Here is a 7,683-nt window from a genome sequence, read left to right as displayed (position 1 = left end):
GAACCCTCCTAGACAGCTTGGGCACCATCCTGGAGATTAATAAGAGTATATTTGCTGGCACTTACTGCCATCTTCAGTTTCCAGCCAAAGATAAGGCATAGATGGCCTGGCACTGTGGCCTGGCAGTCTGGTGGTGGGACAATGATTCCCTTGTTCTTCCAAACTATTGTGTCAGTTGCCTCTACACGTGTGTAGATATTATTTTTCTCCATCATACTCAGTTCAGGTTTCTGAGTTTTACTTCACAGGTGTGAGTGTAAGAATCACCTTTCTAGACTTGAGAGTGAATCCCTACTCTGTCTGACTCGGGAACCACAGACAAGACCTGCCTCTAAATATGCAGGAGAAAAAGCAATAGTTACTGTCTCCTCTTGACCACTGAGGGACCACGAAGCATGGACAACATCTAAGGTCATTGGAGGTCCCCATAGCAGAGTCAGAAACCAATGTCAGTTCTCCTAATCCCAACAGAGAGCCTTAATCATGAGATGGGTCAGGTATGATACACGATGCGCAACAGGTTTTGGTATAAAAAGATGGCTGAGGTGTTTCCTGCTCCTGAAGCTCCAGGAGGATGGTCTAAGGGAAGGACCAGCCCATCCATAATATCCAGTTACCAGCTATGACTGTGCTGGTGGAGGGGGCAAGGAGGAAAGAGCAAAGGAGGAAACTGGCAGAGAGAGCCGTCACATCCAGAGGCTTTATCCTAGAACAGGTAACACTTTCTTTATTTCACATTTATTTTCTTGCCATGCTAAGGAAGGGGGAAATAGACACGCTTATTTCTCCTGCTCATTTTCCTGGACCATCTGGTGCTGAAGCAGAGATGACATATCACTGCGAAGAAGGGGAAGATGTCACAGCTTTCACTAATAGCTGTGGGAGGAAAATAATTATTTTAAAAGTATGTGGGCTGTACAAACCGTACTTGTTAAGTCAAACTACCAGGAAACTTATTTCAGACACAAAACATTTGATATTAAGCAATCAGTAATGTTAGAGATCAGCAATCCCAGCCACGAACGTCGGGCTCAGTTCTGCTGTAAGCACAGCCCTAACTCAGGCCCCACTTCACTGAAGAGCATGCACCATCTTTTGGGTTTTCTGTTTTGAGTAAGAATGAGAAATAATAGCCAAGTCTATGCCACAGATGAATCTCAGTATGTATATCAGGGATTGCAATCAGGTGGGGAAACAGGTCAGGGGAAGAGATGAAGCCAATAAAATGACATGTATCACCTTCTAAGCAATGACAAGAACATATTGATTTAGTCCCCCTTAGCTCTAGTTCCTCCTGTATTGTTTCTCTAAAGCCCTCAGGGTGTCTGTGTACACTTGCAGTTCTAGTTCTAGTTCTAAATAACTAGTTCTAATTAGTTATTTAACTATGAATTTCATAATTTATAATTATTAAACATTGAAGCACCGGAGATATGAAGAGAAAGGAAGTACTTGTCCCACATAAGGATACTCAGAGACATCAGTCTCGCTGGACAGAAACAAGGTAAATTTTCAATTGTCACTCAGCAGCTTTTTTAGGATTCTTCTGGAAATATCTTGAAAACTTTCTGATTCAAATGAGAAACTTGTAAGATATGTGGAATGATAATTGAAAATAGGGCTTTTTTAAAAACAAATTGAACAATTTGACTCATGAGTAGTCTTCTTTTTTTGGAATGAAGTGAACATTTCCTCTTCCTCCCCCCAAACAAATCTGTTTCACTGAAATGTTGGCGTTTGAAAAATGATGATAAACTGTAGTTACAATGAGAGCTAGTCAGAGAATGGAAACAGATTTGGTAAATGAGTGTAAACAAAACAGCTTGAATTTGATTCCTGGTATTTTGTGGAATTGCTTTGCTTGTTCTTTGTAAACAAGCAGAGCTAGGACTTTAGGCATTCATAAAAAAAACAACAAACACAATGCCCAGAATGTTTCCAAATTTGTGCCAGGCTGAACTAATAATATTCAGTATTCAATAAAGCACAGTGCAGCATCCTATTATTTTCCTGTTTGGAGTGTTCTTTTAGTCAGATAGGAGCCAGTCACCCAGTGGAAGTAGTGGATGTGCAGAAGGAACGGTTCAAAAACCAAACACCTGATCATTGCTGTCTGAAAAAAATATTGAATGCTGAGTAGCAAATGCTCATGAAGACATGTAGTTCATGCCCAGACAAAAGCAAGATGATATAGATATTTATGGAAATAGAGAAATATGCCCTATTCTACAGTACATGACCTCCTTACTCTACAAAAATAGATAGTCTTGGAGCATTCTGGACACTCCTATGAGTCTAGCTACATTGCAAATGTAAGTTTTCAAGTGTTGTCAAGCCAGAAATATTTTATCAATAGTAGTTCAAAGGTATGTTTTCTAACAAAGTAAGTACCTAATCCAACAGGACTTTGCTAAAAGTTCTGGAGAGAAGGTCACAGATAAGACCTGCAGAGGTTTTTGTTGGAAACACTGCACTTGGTTCTTTTTCAAAGGGAGATGCCATATCCAATTGGAAATAAAAGATGTCTATTGGAAACTTAATGCAATTTTATTGGAACTAAATTCAATCTCTCCCTTTTTGATGCAGTAATGGGTCAGCAAACAGAACTCAAGAGTGCAGCCTCAAACAAGTAATGCTGCTGTGGCCACTGACTGAAGTGTGCTTCATAAACAAAAAAAACCCTAAAAATTGTTTAGAATACTTAAAAGAATCATGCTCTTCTCAGTCACTACAGACCTGCAAACACTCACCAACAAAGTTTTTCCCAGCCACCACCACTAACCCAAGCTTCAAGCAGAAAATTCATGCCCTAGATAAAGAAGATCACTTCTCTAATGTTATTTTTTTCCTCCTTCCTCCAACGGGTTACACAGCAAGCTCTCTGCTTCAGCTGATTAAAGCAGACCATGCATGAGGGAGTGGGAGACACACACAGAGTCAGATCCTCTATTTATATAATCTCCATTGACTTCAGTGGGGTGCCCCAAATTTATAGCAAGAAAGGGTCTGCCTACAGACTCCTAAGGGATTAATTGCTAACCCACAACAAGCCATTTCCAGGGAGTAAGGTATTTTTGTGAGAATGATTTTTCCTATGTCTTGACTATGAAACAGAAACTAACAGAGGCAGAGGTTACACTGTGATATTTATGACACCCAAAAGGGAATGCAGTGTATTTGAAATGCTTGATAACCCAATTTACATGTTTATTGTGCAAAAGAGCCATTTATTTATGGGGGGAAAAAAAAACCACCTATACATTTAAAAGCATTTTGAAAGTGCAAAATGAGAAGATATTTTTCAGCTGTTTTTCTCTCTTCTTTCTCTTGTCTTGGTTGCTGGCAAGAAATACAGTAAGGTAACACTTCAAATGGTAGAGATCATTCATAACATCTCCATCCACTTTCCACGCCTGCTTTGGCAGCCTGGCTTGTGTCATAACTATCACAAGTTTATTTATAGTTCAGGGGTGTTGTGGGAGGTCAAGCAAGGAGGAAGAAATTCTGATTAAACCACTAGGGAGTCCAGAGAGGAATCTTGTTGTTCTAAGGGTGTTCTTGGAGTTGTTTGGGTTTTGTGGTTTCGAGCTGCTTTTTATTTTAATGCTCTTTAACAAAATAACATGCGTTGGAAGTTATTCCTTCTTTTGATTTTTCCATGTTTCTCCTCTGTGGCTGTTTTGGCAGTGATGGTCTAGAAAAGAGAGAGTGCTGAAGACTCTTCTCAGAGATGACACAACAGGTCATGAGAGGTTTCTGTGCTGGTGGCTCTTGGTGAGTTGACAGAGGTGGTCCTCTGTGGACTCAGCCTCAAGAAGAGCTGGTACCCTGCTGTCAAGAGCGGTCTGTGCTGTCTAAAAGCTGCAAATACTGCAATTACAGAAGCAATGAGCTGCCCTGAGCTGGGAGAATTTATGGGCAGGCTTTTCCTCACTGCTGTCCTTATGGATGAAAGAAGCAGTAGTTACCAGCCAAAAATTCCAGCTCCCTGCTCTCTACACACCAGCACCAAGGAAGAAGCCAGGTCTAAATTCTCTGCAGGACTGAATTATTTGCTTCTTCTCTTTCTCCTTCAGGGCATCTCCTTCCCTCCAGAGGGTGCCTGAGCGCTCTGTAGAGGGATGGAGAAAGCACAGGTCATCATATGGTATAGAAGAAAATTTAAGATAGAGGGTTGCAGTGCACCTCAAAGGACTCTTGGGGTAGGAGTGGGTACATCCTGGGAAAACCAGGCTCTCCTGCCATCTATTGTGCAGCAGAGCTCTCTCTGCAAGCTGGAATGGGGCATATCAAGGACTCCCTTGAGCAAATACAGGATAATAATTTCCAAAGTTTTGCATGAAAGGTGTACTCAGGGTGCTGCTTCTTCAGCAAGGCAGTAACACAGTGGTGGCAAGTCAGAGGCAGTTAATACAGCAGCTTTTAGCTGGGATTCACTTGGTATCTGCAGATACAGATGAGGCTCACTTTTCAATCTCATGCTGCCTGCAACACATGACAGGGTCAACAGGCTGCTCTAGAGATCAAGAGAAGAGATCAGCCTTCCGAAAATTCAGTATTAATTATTGAATATTTATGTTTACCAGGGGGAATGAGTGATCATAGTTTCTCTCCAAGGCTGTGTATGAATCTTTGTATTTCAAGAACAATATAAATCAGGCCTTTTTATTTGTCATTTGTGTGAGATGAAAATTAACATCACAAGCATTATTAATAAGGCATGAATGACAGAAAGGAGAGGAAGCAGAGCAGCTCGCTCCCTATAAGTTTCTCTTTCTGTATATTAAGTAGATTTATCATGTGCTAATTCCCTGTTCTACTCACTTCTTCTCCTTTCTTTCTGGCAAATTAGGGTTTCAATAGCATTCACATGCCCCTGATTAATATACCTGCCCCTCAGCCAGCAAATTATAGCCTTTAACAAATATTAACAAATTCGTCCTCGCAGCAACCCTCTTATCAAAGGCACCAGGTACAGATCTATTCTCTGGGGTGGCACTGGGGGAGGCAGATGGAGGTCTCAGGGGTGGGTTAAAGCACAGAATAACAACACACCAGAACTAAAACAGAGGCCAAAGGATTGGTACAAAGAACGTGCAGAGGAAGGGTATGTGGACAAGACCTATTGGTCACAGGGGTCCTTCTGGCCTTCAGGATCCACTTAATAAAAGTTAACTCTCCTTGTCTTCAGGCCCTTTGGCCATACATCTCCACCTGTTTCATAAAGGGAATTATTGTCCTCAGGCTTACAGGTGAGGAAAGTGAGAATCTGAGAAATTAGGGCCTCAGGCTCAGGGATACTCAGGTGTTTGACTTTAATAGAATTTCACTTAAAACTGCAAGTCTGTCAGGTGTTTTGGCTCAAGAGCTTAACCCTCAGATTTACAGCCCATTTGCTCAGTCTGAGCTCTGAGGCAATGTGGAGGGCAGTTTTTGTCCACTTTGGTCCTTCTGGGTGACCAGAGAGTGGACATGGTGATGCTCACAGAAAAGTCCAGAGAACTGAGGACAGGCATTATCTGCCTACCCAGACAGAGACCTGAACATTTGGCACAGACACTAAGGGGTGAAGGTGAAACCCCTCCAGCAATCACCAAAGCTCCTATAACAGGGAGGGAAAAATTCCAAGTGGCTGTTTGGATCAGCCTAGGGACAGTCCCTGGGCTGCAGTCAACCCTCTCAGTGCTCAGCACCAAAACCTGCCTTTGGACAAAACACATCTTGGCAAAAACATTGCAGCTGGTGAGATTTTAGTTTTCTTAAAATGGACTGAAGAAATTATGCTCATTCAATAGTCATTTTTTCCAATGTTTTGTTTCAAAATGCCACTTTGTTCTGTCTTCTCCTCATTCCCTACAAAAATCCACGCAGTCAGTCTACCACCAAAATAGATTTCTGTCTATTCTCCTCCCACTGCTTGCACCCTTCAAAATTCCAGACCAGGTTTGTGTCCAATGGGTAGATGTGCCTCCAGCTCTAAAGACAAAATGTCCATGACTGCTGAGAAATCCTCTCTCATGCTCTTCAAGCTATTTACTGTGCAATATTTATATATTACAATATTACACCTAATCATAATTAACAATGATACTTAGCAGCATCTATATGGCTCTTCACACCTTTAAAGTGCTGTGCAAACACTCATTAATTAATCTTTGCTTCAGGGATCCCGTGCAGCAGTCTCTTCCACAGGGCACCACGAGGCAGTCCCCAGGAACGGAGCCATGGCTGCCAGAGCGTGCCTGGTGCTGCGGGGTGGAAATTTCTCCTGCAGGGAAGGTCCAGCTCTCCTCTTCTGGGAGGCAAGGAGGGCTGCCTTGCTGTCCCCAGAGGAGACGTGAAATGGCAAAAACCTGAAGCAATGGGCAATACAGACAAGAGAGGGACAAATGGTGGTGAGTAACTGCCCTTACACCCCAGTGCTGGTGCTGGTCCTGAGTGAGGACCTGGAGCCACTTAGTAAAGGTCAGTGGCCTTTCTTGGGGCACCCAAATCCTGTGTGCTGGTGAGGTCAAGGTCCCCACAGCTAGCCCAGAGCTGGGGGTTGAGAAAGAAAGAGGTGACGGTGGGAGAGGCAGGGCAAGGGGTGTGGTGAAGGCCACCAGTGCAGGACCTGCTGCAGGAGCACATCTGCCCCTTCCAGGTCTCCTTCACACTCCACTCCCCACTGCCCCTGTCTGGGTCCTTGGAGGGGAATTCTCTCCAGATTGCATTAACAGCAGGTACATTTTTTTGCATCTTGTGCAGTCCTTTCAATGCTGGTATCTCTGCCTGGATGAAATGCATCTTTTCTCAGCTTTTCACTGTCTTGCTCTGAAATCTCTGCTCCCATCCCTCCACAGAGCTCAGTAACAGCTTGCTTCGTCTTCCTACTGTCAGCACTCTGCTTTGACCCTTTAATCAGGGGACTTGGCTTTTATCTGGAAGACATATGCCTTAGGTGTCTTGTATAAGGTGCCATACAAAGCAAATTCAGCCAGGCCTGCCAATAACACATCATCTAACCAGATGGGGATAAACAGACTTGAATTCATTTGCTCCTTTTTCTCTACTCAGTAGCACCAGAGAAAAGGCTGTTACTAGCTTTATGTAATGTCTCTGGCTACAGGGTTTTTGTGCTTTGCATTTGAGGAGAGCTTAGGTCAGCCTCACAGCTTCTTTCCATTAGAGATGGTTGGCATTAATAAAACGAGAACCCTTTTGCCACTTGTGCCTATGACATTGGAGGTACCAAACATGATGTCATGGAGGGCTTTTTTTTTTTTTTTTAAGCTCACTGAAATCTCAGTGGTGCTTTATGTGCAATTTGGATAAAATTAGGAGGAAGTGTGAGGCGCCCTAAGCAGAGATATATGGTTTGTGTTGAATTGTCAGTGGAGAAGTGACCAAGCTCATTTTTTTTTTCCTTTGGTGACCTCAGCAAGATTGGTTATCTAGATCTCATCAGCTGAAGTGAAAGAGTTATTATTACAGAGCCTGGAGCACAGATGACATACTTGCAATGAATGAAGCTGTTTCTAGCTTAGGGAATTCAAGTGGCCAGGCCAGGGACATGATCTAGAGAGTAAAAGCAGAGACACCAGCATTCAGACTAACAAAATGGGCCTCAGCCAGTTGAAAGAACAAAGAAACACTTCTAAAAACAGTTTTCGTCTGAAAGTACTAATTGGAATATTCAAAAGC

General features: G+C 42.8%; 1 long non-coding RNA gene across 1 annotated transcript; it reads right to left on the bottom strand.

Moving 5' to 3' along the window:
• Window positions 1-3,876: 3,876 nt before the first annotated feature.
• Window positions 3,877-5,408, bottom strand: LOC137485253 (uncharacterized). The gene is made up of 2 exons (XR_011005246.1): window positions 5,052-5,408; window positions 3,877-4,511 (listed from the first exon to the last, which is right to left on the bottom strand). It is a non-coding gene; the product is annotated as an uncharacterized lncRNA (long non-coding RNA).
• Between the last annotated feature and the right edge of the window lie 2,275 nt (window positions 5,409-7,683).

This window comes from Anomalospiza imberbis, chromosome 1, assembly GCF_031753505.1.
Source record: "Anomalospiza imberbis isolate Cuckoo-Finch-1a 21T00152 chromosome 1, ASM3175350v1, whole genome shotgun sequence".
NCBI lineage: Eukaryota > Metazoa > Chordata > Aves > Passeriformes > Viduidae > Anomalospiza > Anomalospiza imberbis.
The sequence above is the reverse complement of the archived record's forward strand: the minus strand, read 5'-3'. Positions and strand labels throughout refer to the sequence as shown.